This window comes from Ambystoma mexicanum, chromosome 4q (genome assembly GCF_040938575.1).
Source record: "Ambystoma mexicanum isolate Mex_15411 chromosome 4q, UKY_AmexF1_1, whole genome shotgun sequence".
Taxonomy (NCBI): Eukaryota; Metazoa; Chordata; class Amphibia; order Caudata; family Ambystomatidae; genus Ambystoma; species Ambystoma mexicanum.
This window is the reverse complement of record NC_090928.1, coordinates 70,219,289-70,240,983: the sequence shown is the minus strand read 5'-3', so window position 1 is coordinate 70,240,983 and position 21,695 is coordinate 70,219,289.

The window sequence follows — 21,695 nt, the reverse complement described above, 5'->3', positions numbered from 1 at the left end:
TTTGTTATTGCATAGAAAGCCAAGAGTTTTTAGTGGCAAAACAACAGCTGATGCATTTGAACTTCAGTGTAGTGAACCTAAGGGTTCTAGCCCCTGCCCCACACTTTTAATATCTTTATGAAACCACTTTGTAATATACTTGATCAAGAAGATGTCCCCTACACAAATTACGCTAATGACACACAAACCTTGTTAAAGTTGTCAGGTAATTATGTTGAAGATTCTGCTAAGGTCAGTTTTATTTTCGATCTCATTCAGTGATGGATGGCAGATAATGGTTTGGCCCTCAACGAGACTAAACCAGAACTAGTCTTAGTTGGTATACAACAAATATTGGACACACTTCCTGAGTCTTAAAGGAAGTTCTCCATAGCAGGCTGCCCAATCAATGTGCTTCCCAAGGTTAAAACCCTTAAGGTTTATCTTGGTTCAACTTTGGCTATGAACGATCATGTCAATTTTGCTACATCCTCTTCTGCCTATTACCTGAGATTGTTGGACCGGATTCGGCCCTTCATTTCACAGAATCATTGTGCCACTCTTGCTCGTGCAATTGTTGGAGACAGAATAGATTCCTGTGGGAGTCTTCTGCTTGGTACCTCTGAGAGCATTCTTATGAAGCTGCAAGTAATCCAGAACAATGCAGTAAGATTGGTGGCTTGCTTAAAGCACAGAGAACATGTCACTGAGGCCAGAAGATTGTTGCACTGGCTCCCAGTTAGGGAACAGATCAATTCAGACTGCTTACCATCACACATAAATGTCTGTTTGGCAGCTCTCCAGCTTATTTTAAGCAGAGATTGAGCTTTAAACAAAATGGTTGCATGCTCAGATCAAGTCACAGCAATATGTTACACAGCAATATGTTATCTGTGCCACGGCATGAATTGGAAAGAGCAGGCAAACGCTCCTTCCATTTTCTGGCCCGCGACCTATGGAATGGATTGCCTATCTATTTACGCTCAGAGGTCCCTATGTCTCATTTTAAGAAAATGCTCAAGATTTTGTATTTTACTCAAGCTGCAGTTTTAAATCTGTTTTTACTTGCTCTGCATCTATTTATTTGCTATGTTTAGCTTTGACTTGATTATTGTTTTTACATTTAGTGCTTTTACTCCTGCGGCTGTCTCATGCACTGTCGTTTGTGTGTTGTTTACATTTGTTAATTTAACTTTGTTTCATTGGTTTTATTGGGGTTTAAGGAGCTAATGTTGCTTTTCTTGTATTTTAGGCTTTCCTGTTTTTACATTGTTCTATGTTTCTTTGTTTGTTTGCAGCACCCGTTTGCCTTTGGGCCTAAATCTCTTTATAAATGCTTGAATAAATACATTTCTGTGGATTCCTATGAAACCAGCAAAAAGCAGGCACATTCCCTAGGAATCCATTGTATATGCCTGTTGCTATGCATTAATGGTTGGATGCATTTATTCAATTTGCAAGGCAAAGTGCAAAAGGGAGACGTAATGGCTTTTCTGCTGGCATTTCACACCTCCTTTTTGCACTTTGCAGTGCAAATGACGAAAATTGCCCCGAGAGAAGCTGTTTACTAAAGTGCATACGAAACATGTCCCCATCTGGTCACTTTATTCTTTGAAGGTAAATTCCCTCTTATGTGTGCGTTCCTTTACTGTATAGTATTTTTGTGGGTGGGGGCATGGTGCACTAGAGGCACACACACATATATTCCCGACTTCAGTATATGTTTGCAAGGACACCTTACACAAGTAATGGCATGTGTTTGGATTAAGTTAACTTTACTAATAGCAACTGATGAGATCTTTTTAATTTTCTGTCTTCCCCAATTCAAGAAATTCAATGGGATGGTTGGTGGGAGTTGTAGTCCAAAACATCTTGCGACCCGCAGTTAGCAATTTCAAACCCTGCTTCCAGACGTACACTATATGTTAATGTTAAACGTATTTAAATAGCGCACCGTCACCAATGGAGTTGGTCTCCAGGCGCTCAGGCGGATCTGTAAACAAAGAGGTGGGGTTGTGTTAGTGGTGAAGAGGGCGTAGGAACGTGAGAAGGTGGTGTCCTGTTGGCAGCTTCAGTTTGGTTTTCACTGTGCGCTGAGCTTGGGTGTGAGTATAGGATCGAAGCAAGTCCTTGTGTGCTGTTAGGTTGATTTATGTGTTGATTGTTTGTTGTTGCGGTGTGGTGAAGTGTGTGTGGGTTGCTGTGAGAGAGGTGGTTGTGTGGGTTCTTGTGTGAGTTAAGTATGCATAAATTTGAGGTTTTGGGTTGTGGGTTATATGTCTCTTAATCCATGTAGTTTTGTTTTATGTATCCAGTTGTCATACTGGGTAGGTACATTCTTTCTCTTTCTTCTCCTGACTGTCTAGTTTCTAGGGCGATGGCGTAGCTGGTTCCCAGCTAAGTTATTGAGCTTAGTACAGCCGGTTGGGTTGCATTATCCCCTAGTTCGATAGTGGTGTTATTTTATCATTCCCCAGCTCCTTCCTGTCTATTTACTGTCAGTGGTCCATTGGGTAGGAATATTCTTTCTTTTCCCTTTTTCTGACTGCCTAGTTTCTAGGGCGATGGCGTGGCTGGTTCCCAGCTAAGTTTATTGAGCTTAGTCCACCTAGTTGGCCGAGCATTGTCCCTATTTAGGTAATGGTGTTATATTATCATCCCCCTGCTCTTTCCTATCAATTTACTGTCAGTGGTCCATTGCTGCCTGTGATTACAATGTGTGCCATGGTGTTATTGCTAGGTCACACCTTGCCTTCCTTCCCAATTGATCTGTGGATGTTCTTTGGTATGATTCTAGGTGTTCTATATTTCAATTGTTAAGCAGATCCGTTGCAGGTCAGTATTTCCTTACTTCTATTATGGTCAAAGGCTTCGTGAATAGGGGATAGGTTCCTCTCTCAGCCTATCTCTGCTGTGTATGCCCCTATGGGCATTCTTTCTAGTTATGGGATGAAGAGCCGGGATTTGAGGGGTTTCCTGAATTGTAGGTGAACTCTTGTGTTCGTATGTTCTTTGGTAGTTTGTTGCAAGTTTTTGGTGCGAGGTGAGAGAAAGAGGATCCTCTGAGTTTTCTTTTGATGTATGGTTTGGGTTTCAAACGGATGTCGCTACTGGATCTGAGTGGCCTTGTTGTGTGATGTACATTTATTTTTCTTTCTAAGGAACTCTGCCCCTTGGTCGTGGAATTCTCTGTACGTTATGCACATTGATTTGAACTTGATCCGCTGTTTGATGGGTAGCCAGTGTAGCGTTTTCAGCGCTGGTGTGATGTGTTTTCTTCGAGGTAGTTTAAGGAGCAGTTTGGCTGCCACAATTTGTATGCGCTGGAGTTTATTTAGGAGTAGTTCAGGCATTCCTAGATATAAGCTATTGGCATAGTCTAATCTGGACATGATGAGAACGATGACAGTAGTTGTTTTGTTGGTGAATGAGAGGAATGCTAGGATACTTTGTGCCGCTTGGAGGAGAAATAAGCGTTTCTTGATTAGGGTGTTTACTTGTGGCTCTAGAGTGAGTTTGTTGTCCATCAGGACTCCCAGATTTTTTACAATCGACAATGGGGCTGGGGATTCACCAAGTTCTGTTGGCAATGGGATGTAGAGGTTGTCTTCTCCGTTTTTTGTGATGGTCATTATTTCTGCTTTGCCATGGTTGAGTTTGAGGTAGTTTGAGTTCATCCAGTTGTATATTTCACGAAGGCAGTTCTCTAGTGTTGAGTTTTCTTCTTGTGAGTTTTGTATTTTATAGACTATTTGTGTGTCATCAGCGTAGTTGAAACAGGTGAGGCTCTGTCTTTCAATGATTTTAATTAGATGAGACAGGGAGAGGTTGAATAGCAGTGGCGAGAAGGATGATCCTTGTGGGACCCCGCATTTCTATTCTCTTGGGCTTGATTTGAAAGGTTTCATCCACATTGTTTCTGCTCTGTTTGTTAGGAAGGATTTGATCCATAGTAAAGCATTGTCAGTGATTCCGAATTCTTCCAGTCTCATGATGAGAATGTCGTGTTTAACTGTGTCAAATGCATCGGAGAGGTCTAAAAGTATCAGAGCGGTGCTGTTGTTTGAGTCTGTGTTTGCCTTTAGATCATTCCAGACTGAGATAAGTGCTGTTTCTGTTCCTCTCATTGGTCTGAAGCCTATTTGTGCCTGGTTTAGTAGGCAGTGTTCTTCTATGAATTCTTGGTCTGTTCCATATATGTGTTTTTCCAGGAGTTTGGCTGGGTAGGGGATGTTGGAGATGGGTCTGTAATTGGAGAGGTCCTCTACCTTTCCTGCTGTATCCTTGAGAAGTGGTTTGCTGTATGCTGATTTGAAGGATTGCAGCACTTTCCCTGTTGCGATCGATTGATTGGGGACGTTCCTGTAATATTCCATTGGTGTTCCTTGTGAGACGATTGATATGTAAATGTCAGGGGGACAGGGATCTGCAGGGGAGCCTGATTTGTTGCTTTGATTTACCAGTTTGACGAATGTCTCCACTGATATGTGCAGGAAGTTTCAGAGTTTGTTAAGGTGTTCCTTGCATCAGTGGGTGTCTTCAGTGTTGTGGTTGCATGGTCTGGTTTGTATGGTCTGTTGGATGCTCATGATTTTATTTTTGAAATGATCTGCAAGGTCACTGCATAGTTTTTGTTGATGCTAGCAGAGCGTTGTTGCAGCCGGGTGTTTTTTAAATTTCATTTATGATTTTAAATAGTTCTTTTTGGGTGTTTGGTGCTTTGAGGATTCTGCTGTCGTAGTATTTCCTTTTTGCTTTTTGTATTTCCTTTTTGTATGAACGGGTATGTTGTTGAAGTTTGATTTTTTTTCTGTCTGCAGTCTTTATTGGTCGTCCATTCCAGTTATAGTTTTAATTTTTCCTTTTCATGGTGCCTAGTAGTGGAGTGAACCATTTTGCCATTGCTCTTTTGCGGGATGGATTGAAACGTTTTTCTTTGGCGATCTCGTCAATTGTTGTGGTGATCCAGTTGCAAAGTATATCTATTTTATGTTTAGGTCAGCTTCGTCCATAGTTGTTGCTTGTGGTTTGGTGATCTCCAGTAGTTCCGTTAAGTTGGAGTTTTTTATGGTTCTCCAATTTCTTTTCATGATGATCGGTAGCTTTTCCTGTTTCTTGGTTATTGGGGAGGGTAGTGTGATTACAAAGGGGATGATGAGGTGGTCGCTCCAGAGGATCTGAATCGTTGGCTCTGTGGTAATTAGTTTTCTGTTGGCAAAGATTGCATCCAGTGTATGTCCTGCTGTGTGCGCTGCTCCTTTGGCCAGCTGATGTAGCTTAATTATTGTTAGTTGGCTGGTAAGAGATTTTTGTGAGGTTGTGGTTTCTTCATCGAACTAGATGTTGAAGTCTCCGAGGATAATCAGGTGGTTATGCTCGATAGTTAGGTTGGTGATTGCTCCTATGAAGGTATCTACGAAGGCTGCATCATACGTTGGTGGTCTGTATACCAGTATAAATTTCAGGTTTGTTCTGGGAATTGTTGATAGACGTATGGTTATGGATTCAGATTTATTGATGTTTAATAGGTCTTACGCTTTAATTTGCAAGTGTTCCTTGTGGATGATTGCCAGTCCACCACCTCTTTTGGTTTTCCTGTTTGCTTGGATGCACTTGAAGGTATCGTGCAGGCAGTTATTGAGGGTGATCTTATAGTTGTCATCTAGTCATGTTTCAGTTATGAAAAGGATGTCCATGCCTCCATCACTTAGGAGGTTGTAGATTTTGTTGGCGTGTTTGGACATTGATCTGGCAATAATTAGTTTGCAGTGGGTCTTTTTGGTGTGATTTGGTTTATTTGTTGTTCCCGGTTTTGATTTGTGGGTGTTCAGTTGGGGTGATTTTATGTTGGTTCTGTGAAGGCGGCTTCGTCGTTGAATTGGTCTGTGAGATTGATAATTGGGTTGCTGCAGAAGGTGTACTAATGTAAAGTGTTTTATTAATGTTTAATAATGTCAATCAGCATGAACTTGTTCATTTCCCCACAGGGCTAGGTTTAACCCAACCCAGTTTATTTCCATGCAGAGACCGAAACAGTTTTTTGTGTTATTTATTTGAAGATATTGGGGGTCATTCCGAGGTTGGAGGTAAGGGCAAAACGATGCCGGTAAAGGATTACCGGCATCGCTTACTGCTTCGGGCTAGTCCGACATGCCAAACCGCTATTAGCGGCACCATAAATAACGTAATAACGCGGCCCATCATACCGGCAAAATCGGCATGCCGTAAACTGGAGGACATCACAAGTGAAGCAGACATGCAAATACCGGCATCATGAAGGCGCTAAAAGTGGATACCGGCATGCCGTAAATACCGGCATCGTTGACCAACCGTAAAATGCCATGTGCAGTCTTCCCAACTGCCTCAGGTGCACACCATCAGCACAGGTGGAGGCAATGGAGTCTGGGCCTGTACAAAAGGAGCACACCCACACACCACACCCCTTTCCACACCAAGATCAATCCAATAGTAGCATCAATACTTCAGCTGGAGGACATGCTTGCATTGCAACACCAGCAACAGCAACAGCAGGCACCACAGAGGAGACGCAGCAGGAGAAGGAGAGTAAGACAGGCCCAACATGTCCCACCAGTGCAGCCAGCGTAACCACGCATGCAGCCCCAATCCCAAACATTAGAGCCAGTCCATTCAACCAAACCACAGAGCAGAACCACACCCTGTACCGTCTGGACCAGGACACCATCAACACCATCGTGGACATGATACACGATTGTCAGCCTCATTGAAATACGCACCGCCATCCCCCCTCTACTGTAGGTAGTGTCGGTGCTCCACTTCCTTTCCACAGCCACCTACCAGCACACAGTGGAGCACATGCATGGCATATCACCACCCTTATTCACTTGCATCCTGAAGCAAGTGCTGAATGCCCTCCTCAAGCACACAACGGAATACATATCCCTACCACGGACTCCCCAGGAGATTCTTGAAACAAAAGGTGGCCTCCATGCACTGGCAGGCATGCCAAATTGTATAGGTGCCCTTGACTGCACCCACGTGGGGTTGGTTGGCCCGCATGCATGGAGGTGGTTTACCGCAATCGCAAGCAATACGACTCCAACAAGGTGCACATGGAAAGCGACGCCAGCAAGACCATCACACATTGTTGTGCCCGATATCCCGGATCAACCACAGGAATGCTGCATGTCACCATGGGAAAAATCAGCACAGAATGCCTAACATTGCAGAGCCTACTGCCAACGCTCCCCATCAGAAAATCCTACAGAATGCTACACATCACTAAATGGACACAGACACAGCTGTATGCGTACACAATGCATGAGCAACAAGACGGCAGACTACACCATGTATCATCTTCAAGATGCAACCCACACCATTATTCCATGGCACAGGACACATTGAGGGCATAAAAATGGCATGCATACTTAATGGCACATGTGCATGTGGCCAACGATAATCTGACAGCATGTGTATCCGACGCAACGTGCCGCTGCCCCCTGACATTGAACTGCAACCACCTGGTGATGATGAAGGGGATGAAGAAGAAGTGGCTGCACATCATTGCGGTGGCGATGCACAGGAGGGACATGCTGTGGGTCAGTCAGTGATTGCACAATATTACTGACACAGATGGCTGCAGAGGCTGACATGATAGTTTGACAGAGGACGCTGGTTGTGGGGGTACATGCACACTATGCACTGTATATGAATAAATGACACATGTGCAATGATGAATGTCCACTCAGGTCTTGCTTTTGACACAACGGGTGTATTGAAATTAACAATGATAACGATAGTGCAACAACCCTCAACCACCCTCAGCCTCCTCCCCCTCCCTCCAAAACTCCCCCACACCCTCACCCCCTCCATCTCTCCCCACAACTCCCCCACACACCCTCACCTCCCTCCCCTTCCCCCCACAACTCCCCCACACACCCTCACCCCCTCCCCCCACAACTCCCCCACACATGTCCCAACAAGTCTCTAATGCCTTCATCAGGCTGCCCAGACAATTTTTTTGCACTCCCTGGACCTGGTGGTGGCATGTCTGGCCGGCGCAGGGTGCACAACGACCTGCGGAGTGGACTGGTCTGGGTAGAGCTTGACGAGGATGGTGTGGCCGCCTGCTCAAATTGGGTTGCCGGACATTCCGACTCCATGGCATCGGCTATGCGGCTGAGTACCTGCCGCAGGGCGGATACCTCCTCGCACAGACAGCTAGTATTCTCCGCAAATATCTTGCCCATGGAGGCGGTGTTGTCTGTGATTGTCTTGCCTAGAGAGGCAATGTTCTCCCGCCACTCCTGCCTTGCCTGGGCGTTGTCCTCCACGAACTGCCGCACAAGGACAGTCAGCTGCTCAGAACGCTGCGGCCCTGCGGGTGCACCTGTGGAGGTGGACGGTGCCTGGGTGTCATGCTCGGCCTCACTGCTCTCCACTATGCGACTAATGGCCCCTTGAATTAACTCCCCCCAGACTGCTCTGGGGTGGTGCCGTGGTCCAACTAAAGTGATGTGATTTGGGGGAATGGCAGTGGACTGGGCGTGCAGAGCAGTTCTGAGGAATCGTCCTCCACGGGCACCCATACCTCTTCCTGTACCTCCTCCTCAGCCTGGCGTGCTGTGGCTGCCACCTCCCCAGCCAGACTGGACTCTGCTGAGTGTGGACCTCGGCTGTTTCCTGTGGCTGTACAACAGGTGTTGGTGCTTCCGCCTCAACGTCCCTTGGCAGCACCGGTTCCCTGGCAACCTGAGGTGTTTTCACTGGTGGTGCACGGCGGGCCTTGGGTTGGCCCTTCGAGGTTGAAGGCGGTTGGCCTCCTCCCGGTCCCTCTTCCGTGGTGTGGTTTTCTGTGGGGTTGAGTCCTGGGCATCGCTGCCAAGGTCTGAGCCTGTGGGGGTCGAAGAGCGGGACGGCATGAGTGATGTTTTGATAGGCATCATACATACATTTGTACAATTGATCATCCACACAATCGAGGGTAATAGGCATTAGAGTTTGGATGATCACGTTGTTTGTTACATGGGTGGGTGATCCAGGCATACTTCGGGGTCACTCATGTTGGGCAAGACCTATGGTATGTGACATGCATATTTGTTGGGGCTTGCATGCAATGTGACTTATGGCATTTACATTTTGTGCGGTATGTGTCAGGTACGGCATTGCCTTGCAGGCATCTGCATGTGTCTGTGTTGCGTCCAACAACTTTGCTGTGAGTGTGTGTGTGTTGGCCCATGGCTTGCCTCTTTGGACAGACATATTGGTTGACTTTCATCAGCCTCTGCATTACAGTGTTTTCTTAGGACACTCACCTCCATCCGCCGATGTTGTGGCGCCACATTCCATGTCTCTGACACCTTCTATCCCCTCAATGCGAATCAGGCTGGCACAGATGTCCTCCCATCGGGACAGCTTGATGGGGGAGCTGGCTCCTCCGCCCGTTGCCATTGCCTGGCTCCTGTTTGCAGAGAGTATGTTCCGTACTCTGAGCCACAAGTCGTACCAACGCTTCCTGCAGTCTTTTATGGTGCGTGGGGTCTTCCCGACTGCACTCACTTTCTGCGCCACAATTACCCAGCTCTCTTTTTTTCGAATGATGGCCTCCCTCTTCATGCTCTGGGATGAACACAATGTCTGCATGTTCCTGCAGGGTCCCAGCTAGCATCTCCAACTCGTCTTCGTTGAAGCGCTCCTTGCGCTGACGGGAGGCGCCCTTTTTAATAGCCTTTGGCATTGTGGTGTGTTGGAGGATGACTTTCCACGAACAGCAGAGTCCCACAGGTCCTGTGTGCTGAGTATGACAATGGATCGTGTTTTTAAAGTTGGCCACCGTGTTCCTTCCCATTCCTGTACGATGATGCTACTTCCCGTTCCGCTTATTTACGGTGACCGTTATTAGCGGTCACCACTAATAGCGGTGACCGCTATAAGCGGTGGCCGCTAATGCCACATTGGTTCATGCCGGTAGTGCAATCTGCGCTATGCATGATACCGCTAAGGGCATTTTTCGTGCCTTTAACGGCATGGCGGTAATGCCCTTACCGACACGGCGCAAAGCTCGTGCCCGCAAAGTCGTAATAGCCCGCTATTAGCGGGCTCTTGACTACACGAACACGCTATTTGCGCCATGCCGGTAAGGACAGTTACTTTCCTCCAACCTCGGAATGACCCCCATTGATTCATAAAGATATTGATGATTTTTATCTATAATAAATAAAGTTATTCATGCGTAACTTGTTCCTTCATGGGCCTCATCTGGGACACACGCTCCGAGAGGGTCTTCCCCCTCGCAGGTCAAAATCGCAGCCATCTGGAGGACCACGCCCCACTTCCTCAGCCGAGGTGCTACTTCGGCTTGGTGGTACCGGCATCTACTAGGGCCTTTTTGCAGCTGTACTGTTGGCCGTCCCCCACACAAGACTCATGATGAGGAGGATCAACTCCACTTTGCATCGTCGTGGAACCAGGAGAGGGGCTGTCAGGCCCAGATTATCAAGACCCCCATATCTCTCCACCCGGACCTCACATGGTGGTCCAGGGACTGCAACCTGTGGATCGGCAAGCCCTTCACGCCCCTCCCCCCCGTCCCACAGGTGACGGATACCACAGATTCTTCACTAGAGGGCTGGGGTGCGTCCCTGAAGGACCTCTCGGTGCACGGCACGTGGACCCGTCAACAAGAATACCACATCAATTGGCTGGAACTGAATGCCATCTGGTTAGCCTTCCTCATCCAGACAGACAACTCAACCAGTATGTACTACATCAACAAGTAAGGGGGTGGGGTGGGAGAGCAGGTCCCCTTCCCTGTGCAGACTGGCGATCAACATGTGGGAATGGGCATTGGAGAAGGAGATTTTCCTCACGGCAGTCCACCTTCCGGGGAATCCAACCTGGAAGCAGACAGGCTCAGCAGGTTGGGAGCAGACAATGAGTGGCAGCTGAACAACCTTGTTGCACAGGAGATCTTCCACAGATGGGGCTTCCCCCAGGTGCAACTCTTTGAAATCAAGCACAACAAGAAGTGCTCCCAGTTCGCCTCCTGGTGAGGGCAGGGCCTAGACTCCCTGGGCGACACCTTATGGATCCAGTGTAACGGCATGTCAGCATACGTCTTCCCGCCCACTCCACTTATTCAGAGTGCTTTGCAAGTTCAAGGAGTCTCACCGGATCATCATTCTGATAGCTCTGTGGTGGCCAGCCAGGCCATGGTTTTCGGAGCTGCTCAGCCTCTCGAAGGTCCCTCTACTCCACCTCCCAACGGGCCCAGCACATCTTCTGACACAGCAGGGGGGCAATGTCGTTCACCCCACCCCTCAGAAGCTGGCCCTCCCGGCATGGTTCCTGAGCAGGTGACACTCGGCCATCTCAACCTATCCCAAGCCAATCTGGAAATCATACAGGGGGCGAGGAGCAAGGCTACCAGAGCCCAGTATAAAAGTAAATACTTTACCATCGGGAAGCAGGTGAGTGCTGCGCAGGGCAAGCCGACCCCAGATGCCCCCCCACAAAGGAATTTCTGTGCCCCCAGGCCCCTGTACCCTCTTTGCGTCCCCTCTCCCCGCTCCTTCCTGGATCCCTGCTCCCGCCTCCCATCCCGCCCCCCGTTCCCCATTGGCTAACTGGGCCCGTGGGCTCGGGTCTAGCGACCCTCGGCAGCCTCCCTGCTTCCTTTACCATCGGGAAGCAGGTGAGTGCTGCGCAGGGCAAGCCGACCCCAGATGCCCCCCACAAAGGAATTTCTGTGCCCCCAGGCCCCTGTACCCGCTTTGCGTCCCCTCTCCCCGCTCCTTCCTGGATCCCTGCTCCCGCCTCCCATCCCGCCCCCCCGTTCCCCATTGGCTAACTGGGCCCGTGGGCTCGGGTCTAGCGACCCGCGGCAGCCTCCCTGCTTCCTTTACCATCGGGAAGCAGGTGAGTGCTGCGCAGGGCAAGCCGACCCCAGATGCCCCCCACAAAGGAATTTCTGTGCCCCCAGGCCCCTGTACCCTCTTTGCGTCCCCGCTCCTTCCTGGATCCCTGCTCCCGCCTCCCATCCCGCCCCCCGTTCCCCATTGGCTAACTGGGCCCGTGGGTTCGGGTCTAGCGACCCGCGGCAGCCTCCCTGCTTCCTTTACCATCGGGAAGCAGGTGAGTGCTGCGCAGGGCAAGCCGACCCCAGATGCCCCCCACAAAGGAATTTGTGCCCCCAGGCCCCTGTACCCTCTTTGCGTCCCCTCTCCCCGCTCCTTCCTGGATCCCTGCTCCCGCCTCCCATCCCGCCCCCCGTTCCCCATTGGCTAACTGGGCTCGGGTCTAGCGACCCGCGGCAGCCTCCCTGCTTCCTTTACCATCGGGAAGCAGGTGAGTGCTGCGCAGGGCAAGCCGACCCCAGATGCCCCCCACAAAGGAATTTCTGTGCCCCTGCCCCCCCCATGCCACCATTTTGGGGCCAGGAGGCCCTTGCTGCCTCCCTTCTGCACGGCAGCTTTCCTCCCTCAGTCCCGCCCCCTTTGTCCTCCCCTTGCCCTGATTCGTCCACCTCCCCTTTATCCCCGACTTTCCCAGGGCAGCCCTCTGCCCGGCAGCCCCTCTGGCGAAGGGCCCCAAGGCAAAGGGCGGCTCCTACAGAGGCGGCTCCAGGATGTGTCAGCAGGTGTCCGCAGGGGACGCCAAGGAAGCCAACAAACACCAACAAAAACCGTGAGTGTGGCATGGGTGGGGAGTAGAGCAATCACTCTACTCCAGAAAACCCCCGCCACTCTATCTTACCTACCAATAACATAGAGTGCCATAATAATAGCATGTCCACTCTTAGATGGAATTGTGAATGTTAGCATGTCCACTCCTTGATAGAATTGTGAATGTTAGCATGTCCACTCCTTGATAGAATTGTGAATGTTAGCATGTCCACTCCTTGATGGAATTGTGAATGTTCGCATGTCCACTCTTAGATGGAATTGTGAATGTTAGCATGTTCTTAGATAGAATTGTGAATGTTAGCATGTCCACTCTTAGATGGAATTGTGAATGTGAGCATGTCCACTCTTAGATGGAATTGTGAATGTTAGCATGTCCACTCTTAGATGGAATTGTGAATGTTAGCATGTCCACTCCTTGATGGAATTGTGAATGTTAGCATGTCCACTCCTTGATGGAATTGTGAATGTTAGCATTTCCACTCCTTGATGGAATTGTGAATGTTAGCATTTCCACTCCTTGATGGAATTGTGAATGTTAGCATGTCCACTCCTTGATGGAATTGTGAATGTTAGCATGTCCACTCCTTGATGGAATTGTGAATGTTAGCATGTCCACTCCTTGATAGAATTGTGAATGTTAGCATGTTCTTAGATGGAATTGTGAATGTTAGCATGTCCACTCTTAGATGGAATTGTGAATGTTAGCATGTCCACTCCTTGATGGAATTGTGAATGTTAGCATGTCCACTCTTAGATGGAATTGTGAATGTTAGCATGTCCACTCTTAGATGGAATTGTGAATGTTAGCATGTCCACTCTTTGATGGAATTGTGAATGTTAGCATGTCCACTCCTTGATAGAATTGTGAATGTTAGCATGTTCTTAGATAGAATTGTGAATGTTAGCATGTCCACTCTTAGATGGAATTGTGAATGTTAGCATGTCCACTCTTAGATGGAATTGTGAATGTTAGCATGTCCACTCCTTGATGGAATTGTGAATGTTAGCATGTCCACTCCTTGATGGAATTGTGAATGTTAGCATGTTCTTAGATGGAATTGTGAATGTTAGCATGTCCACTCTTAGATGGAATTGTGAATGTTAGCATGTCCACTCTTAGATGGAATTGTGAAGGTTAGCATTTAGAAGTACGCCGGATAGCCCTCTGAGAAAGATGCACTAGAATTTGCATTTAGAAGCTGTCCCCAATTAGCCTCTCTGTGAAAGTTGAATTTAAAATTGTTCCCACCTGCATTTAGAAGTGTACTCAGTTGCATTCAGAGGCTGCGCCCGATAGCCTCTCTGTGAAAGTTGAATTTAGATCTGTCACCACCCGCATTAGAACTGCTCCCACCTCCATCTAGAAGTGTACCCAATTGCAGTTGAAGTTGCGCCGGATAGCCTCTCTGAGAAAGTTGAATTAGAATTGTTCCCTCTTGCATGTAGAAGTGTACCCAACGGCATTTAGAAGTGTGCCGAATTGCATTTAGAAGCTGCACCCAATAGCCTCTCTGAGAAAGTCGAATTTAGAATTGTCCTCACCTACATTAGAATTGTACCCAATTGCATTTAGAAGCTGCGCCCAATAGCCTTTCTGCGAAAGTTGAATTTAAATCCGTTACCACCCGCATTAGAACTGCTCCCACCTGCTCCTGGAAGTGTATCCAATTAGAGTTGGAAGTTGCGCCGGTTAGCCTCTGTGAGAAAGTTGATTTAGAACTGTTCTCTCTTACATGTAGAAATGTACCCAACGGCATTTAGAAGTGTACCCAATTGCATTCAGAAGCTGCACCCAATAGCCTCTCTGTGAAAGCTGAAATTTAGAACTGTTCCCACTTGCATTTAGAAGTGTACCCACCTGAAAGTTTGCACCCAATAGCCTCTCTGTGAAAGTTGAATAAAGAACTGTTCCCACTCGCAACTAGAACTGTACCCCGCACCTCCTCAGAGAAAGTTGAATTAGAATTGTACCCTCTTGCAATTAGAAGTGTATCCAACAGCATTTTAGAAATATACCCAATTGCATTTAGAAGCTGCACCCAATAGCCTATCTGATAGCTGATTGTAAAACGGTTCCCACCTTAATTTAGAAGTGTACCCAATAGCATTTTAGAAGTGTACCCAGTTACACTTGAAAGTTGCACCCAATAGCCTCTCTGTGAAAGTTGAATTCAGAACTGTTCCCAGCAGCGTTTAGAAGTGTACGAGGGTGTGAACTAGACTATGATAATGACTGAACGAATGTGTGGAGCGGACGAATATGAGGAACGGACGAATTTGTACAACAGACGATGCTTAATATGCTTTGGAATGAAGGAAACACTTGAAAACATACATCATACCACACCCCACGCTTACTCTCCCTCTTACACCACCACTCATCTAGAACACAGAGATACTATGACACCATTCGGTATAACTGTTCTCATATCCACATCTCCCTCTTACTCCACATCACTCTAAGTAATCATTGCTGGATTCACACCCCCCAGCCAGGCGTTCTCCTCAGGCCTAACGCAGCCACACTCGTTCTGGGTAAAACCGACCAGAGCAAACACATACTCCTGACCTCTCAACCACCACACGTACAACTAAAAAGCAGCTACCACTCGATTTCCGCACCAGCTGCACACATACCTAGTGCGCACACGCACTTTTGGACTCCCTCTACTCTCTATACTGACCTGAACTTCGGTTCCCAAGGGCGTTCAACCTACCAGCGCCTTCAGACCATACCAATGGTATATAAGGCGCTATATAAATGCAAAATAACAATAACAATAACAATAACATAAGCAAGTTCATAATCCACCTGGGTTGAGTTCCTTGTTTGGGGAGGGATGCCATGAGGAGGGCGATAGTCAGTTCTCCTGTCAGGAAACTGAGTTATGGGAGACTCAGGCCCACAGTCAGGTCGGCTGGGCAAGGTGTCGATGAGGGATCGGGGACTGGGATGGTTGGAAAAGGAATGGATAGCGTGAAAGGGTTGGATTGGGTGCCAGTCCCAAGACACTGTACTGTAGCATGCAGTGCCATGCCAGGGTGCTGGGGTAATGAGGGTTCCCGAGGCACACCATACACATTTCTTACATTTGTCTGTTTAAAGCAGGCCCATCACCAGCACACCAGCAGGGGGTAAAGGGGGGCCAGCCGCCCCGGCTACCTCCCAAGCCCCTTAGAAATGAGGCCTTGTCAGTATTGTTAACTGCCACTGGACCCGGGGGAGAAGAACTATAGGGGTTGCAGGCAAGGGGGATTTAGTGATTAGCATTCCGAGGGGCTGCCCTGCAGGAGGCCCGGCCAGGATTTGTTTGCTTGCCTTGGACAATGATTTATGCCCCACAGCCATGAACACAGAAAGGACCAGGGATGTAGAGTTTCATTCACAACTCTAAGTAAGGTAGCACACTTGCTCAAGCAGGCAGCCTACAACTGTCTAGCAAGATCCGGTGTTGCTTTCTTTAACTGCGCTGTTCATCTTACATTTCAAACCTCTCATTTACATTGTAGCTATCGTTTTCAAAACCATCAGTTTGATTGCTGTAATTTAAAGTCGTTTTTCTGTGTGTGGGACTATAACTGTGGTTCCCATAATGCTTATTAAGATGGCTAACTATAGCAAACAATAAATGGCAGGTGATGATGCTTGGACACCGATTTCCGCAGCAGGTGCATAAACGGCTGAGGACCCTGACAAATTACATTCACTGAAACACAAGCCACTGCAAGCATTTTTAGGCCTTGTGGTCCAGTGGGTTGGGCAGGGCTGCTCTTATTAGTGGCAGGGAGGCCACGACTGATTTGCAAACAACGGTATTGAAGCCTGACGAAAGCAATGCCAGCGGTTATGATTGATTCAAACTTACATCCATCAGACTAATGGCCCTTACAAATTAGATTCAAAATATACATTCTTCTGCATGAACTACTTGTGTATAAGTGAAACAATAAGGTTGGTAGTAAGAAAAATGTAATTCTGGAGGGGAAAGTGTACTAAAATCAAAAAGTGATTTGATGTAAGGCTTGGTATTAGGCTATTAGGTGTAAGCCAGATTACATTGGGTCATAGGTAGGATGGAGAAAGGATGTTAGAAGGGACCTAGATTCTATGGACACGTTGGATGGTTTACGCATCCATTGCCATGTTAATCCCTATGGTATTCCGACCAACTACCTGCCCCATCCCTGCAGAAACATACCATCTTGGGTACTCTTTGAGCTAGCTCTGTCACGAAGTAAAGTCACATTTTGTGCTATATAGGGCCACTTTGTGTTATGTCTAAGCATTCTTTTGAGTGTTTAATGAATTAATTATATCTATAAATGAGCTCCTGTTGTAAAAAGAAATCTCTTGACAATGTGTTATTTCAGCCAGTAGATATAGAAAGTAATATGGGTGTCCTCGCATCTGTTCCTTGCACTGGAATCCTAAAACTAGCAATCGCAAAGCCAACCGTTTTGATTTGTGCATAGGTATTGCACAGACATTTGCTAGACAATTACACCATATACTTAGGTACTCACACCATTTTCTAGATGTTCCTACATTATTGCCAAATGATAACCTTATGGCAGTGCCTGGCCCATACTGTTGGCTTTGCCGAATCGCATTGGTTTCAGCTTGTCTCCCTAAGTGAAAGCATATATGCCCAGATGTGGGTGCCTTGTTTGCTACAACCAGGGAACCAAACTGCACCTCACTGAGTTGGTGTCATGGTCATGAAGTCAGGGGCACAGGCATGCAGGTGTCACATGCACAGGAGACCTGGGTGGACACTGTCCTGGTGCCTTTGGCACCAGGCTCATGAACAAAAAATAAACAAATACATCCATTTAACACCAAAAAGCTTTTATCATGGACATAGCACGTCAGATGCATTAACCTTGAACAGTCCATCCATTAAGCAGGATGCATTAATCTTGAACATTCCATCCATTAAGCAGCCCCAAGTGTATTCTTGGGTGCGGCTGCTAATGGATTGCCTTTGCACTTGCTCACTCTCTAGGAGTGGCAGGGTGTGGCTGGTAAGCCGGCCCTAATGGGCGTGCCCAATATCTCAGCTATATAAACTGCCCCGATCCTCAAGACAGACGGTTTGCGTTATCTGCACTAGCAAGCAGCGTAGCGCTCACCGTCGCCTGAGATCAGAATTACCTTTGAAGATCCTGCTTCCTGGACATCTTGCTTCCTGCCAGCATATTTACCAACTGGAGGAAGCTGTTCTTACCTGTACATCTCTCCGGCGAACCAAGTATTCATCTTTACACTTTCCATAATGCCGAAATCTTCATCTTGGAACCTCTGCACGACATGCTCCATCGTCGACAGCAGCGCCTGCAAGGAAAAACAGAAGACATGATTTGACATAGAAAAAACAGTCAATTTAAGCCATACTTCGCGCTTTCCTTAAACCATCACTTACCTTCTGTCGAACATTGCGGTAGCATCCATCTTCCATCCGGCTGCGTCTCGCGTCTCACAGCTGCACTGATGCCGCATTTCCATCTAAGGGAAGAAAACACAAGAGAGACATTATTGCGGTCATAAATAGGAGCAACATATATAGAAATTAAACAGAACGAACAGCATCACAAGAGCTCAGGAAAGACTTACCAATCATAAGGAGAAGCACAGCTGCAGATGGACTGGACTAATCCTTATCAGGGATCAGTGAAGGAACTAGATCCCATTTGACGCGCCACTGCCAGAAGTAGCAGGACGGAAAGCTTATCATCCATAATTCACAGGTGAGCTTTATGGGCTGGCGTATGCTCACAGAAACCGTACTTTGGGGTGAAGGGTTTGAGAGGTACAACAATCACAGATTGGCGCACTCACACACTCTTATCTGCACGCAGGAGCAGTATCGCCATGCACCACCACTCACAGAGTTTCTACTGAGGGAGAGGCCTGAAGGGGGTGAATCAAGTTCAGGGAGGGCTGCAACCGTGCCCCAACGCCTCCGCAGAGACCAGGTGAGCGTAACAAAATGCGAAGCCTCTAATACTCTCTGCCTGGGCGTTATGGAAATGTCAGAAACAGATCGTTAGCCCTCTTACTAGGGGAATTACGGGCTGAAGTACATGCTTCAAGACAGGAAACCAATGCATTACGGAGGGATCTTATTGTAACTAGAGAAAGAACTGACGAATTGGCAACACAAATGCTAGAAGCACAAGCAGGACAGGTTCCACAGCCTGGAGTGACCCATTCTTCTCATTCTTCCACACCACAACAATCAAAATCAACACCGGTTCAGGTGGTTCTTCCAGGAGCAGTGCCTCTAGCCCCTCCCGAACGCTTCATCGGCGACCCAAACAAGTTTGCTGTATTTATGAACCAATGTCACCTTCATTTCTTGTGCAGACCAGGAACCTTTCCTAATGACCAAGCCAAAGTGGCGTTTGTACTTTTGTATTTAGGAGGTAGTGCGGCGGACTGGTCTATACCTTTGGTAAATCAAGATGACCCCTTACTCTGGAACTTTGGGAATTTCCAACATGCTCTGGACAACGAGTTGCTGTCACTCAGACAAGGGAGATCTATTAACCTATATTGCAACCTTCAATCGTCTCATTGCGCAGACCAACTGGCCAGAAGAGAAGAGGACTACACTCTTTTACTAAGGGTTACGTGGAGAACTTAAGGATGTGTTGGCGCAAGTGGTGAATCCCCCTGAGAGGTGTGCGGACTACATAGACCTGACGGTGCAACTCGGTCATAGGTTGCATAATCGGAAAATGGATTGAGCTAGATCAGAGGAACGGTCAGTTTACATACGACCTCGTGAGAATCAGACTAAACCACATGAACAGTGTGAGCCAATGCAAATTGGTGGATTACGAAGTCCCCTTAACAAAGCAGAAAGGGAAAAATGAAGACAAGAACAGCTTTGCTTATATTGTGGACAAGCAGGTCACTTCCTCCGTGACTGCCCGGTAAAACCACCCAAGAAAACGGTTGGGGCAACAGACAAAACTGATGAAGAAGAAGAACAGAACTCAGGAAATGCCAATGCCTGGCATGTGTAGGGATCCGCTTGTGGAGCATGAAAAAGGAATCCATACAGACCTCACTTCTAGTCCTTCCAATGCTTTTGGTGAATCACAAGCAACCATCATAAATACATGCCTTGGAGGCATATATTGATTGTGGAGCTGTGGGTAACTACATTGACCAAGATTTGGCTCTCCGAATAGGCCTTGCTCTCCGACAGAAGCAGAAATCGGAAAACGTCACTGCTGTGGGTGGTTCTCAGCTATCATCCGGCCCGGTGACGCAATACACAGAGAATGTCAACCTTCTGTGTCAGGATGGGAATCAAGAGGACATTACTTTCGATCTCATTGGTGCTCCTCAGTTCCAGATGATATTGGGAATGCCCTGTCTGGAGACCCACAATCCTAGGATCGACTGGAGAATACGAGTTCTGACATTTCCTCATGATTGTGCCGACACATGTTACAAAAAAGATGACACCAATCTGAAACCGAAGAAAGGAATTGTGATGGGCCTCATCAGCTCCTTACCGCTTGAATACCAAGATTACCAGGATGTCTTCAAAAAAGAGCAAGCCAAAGTTCTGCCCTCGCACAAACCGTACGATTGTCAAATAGATTTTGTACCCGGAGCCCAGATCCCTTGCAGCTGAATTTACGCTCTGACAGAACAGGAAAATTAGTATCTTAGAACTTACCTGGATCAGTACCTGGCGAACGGTTTCATTCGCCCATCCAAATCACCTGCCTCCTCGCCCTTATTCTTCGTGCCTAATAAGGAGGGGGACTTAAGAACTTGCATCGACTATAGAGCCATCAATCAGATCACAGTAAAAAATCGATATCCTTTATCACTTACACCGCAGCTCCTGGACCAAGTGAAACATGCTCAAATCTACACAAAACTGGATTTAAGAGGAGCATACCATCTTGTAAGAGTAAAAGAGGGAGACGAGTGGAAAACGGCCTTCCGCACAAAGTACGGCCTCTTTGAATACTAGGTCATGCCCTTCGGCTATGCAATGTCCCACCGGCGTTCCAATTCTTTATGAATGATGTACTCCGTGAACTACTGGACGTTTGCGCTCTTGTTTACATTGACGACATTCTTATCTACTCAAATTCCATGGAAGAACATGTAGGCCATGTCCGGGCAGTCTTAGAGAAGCTTCGACAACACCAATTGTATGCAAAGTTGGAAAAATGGTTTTTCCATGTAACTAAGGTCGAGTTTCTCGGTTTCATTCTTATACCACAAGGCTTACATATGGATACACGAAAGGTGGATGTAATCCTCCAATGGCCCTCACCAACATCCACGAAAGGAGTGCAAAGTGTGCTTGGATTCACCAACTTTTACCGTCGGTTTATACTTGGGTTTTCACAAATTATACATCCAATTACCTCCTTGTTAAAAAAAAAATCAAAAGTTCCATTGGTCGACAGAAGCTGAAGAAGCCTTCCAGAAGTTGAAACTAGCATTCACTAAAGCACCAGTCCTTCGATACCCACGACCAGACCTGCCTTACATAGTTGAGACAGATGCTTCAAAATTAGCCATGGGAGCAGTATTGTCACAACGAGACCCTGAAACAGGACAACTACACCCCGTCACATTCTGGTCCCGCAAATATTCAGCCCCCGAGTTGAACTACGCAATAACAGATAAGTAATTACTGGCGATTAAAGCAGCATACTTTGCCCGGAGACATTACCTTCTTGCGGCGAGACATACGGTCACTGTCATCACGGACCACCGTATCTTGCAATACTTGAAAACCGCCAACGCACAATCCTGGCATCAACTTCGTTGGGCTCGATTTTATTATCACTTATAGACCTGGAGTACGCAATGGGAAAGGAGACGCTCTGTCAGGCATGAGTGAAGAAAAAGAGGCTTGTCCAGCATCTGACCCCGTGGCCATAATTCCTGAGGAAAGGATTCAAACCAGAATAGCTGCCACCACGTGTGTGGATGACCAAAGAACCAGTTTGCAATCCCCGATGGATCAATCAACACAACAGGAATGGCTGTTAAAAGGTGACCAGCACACC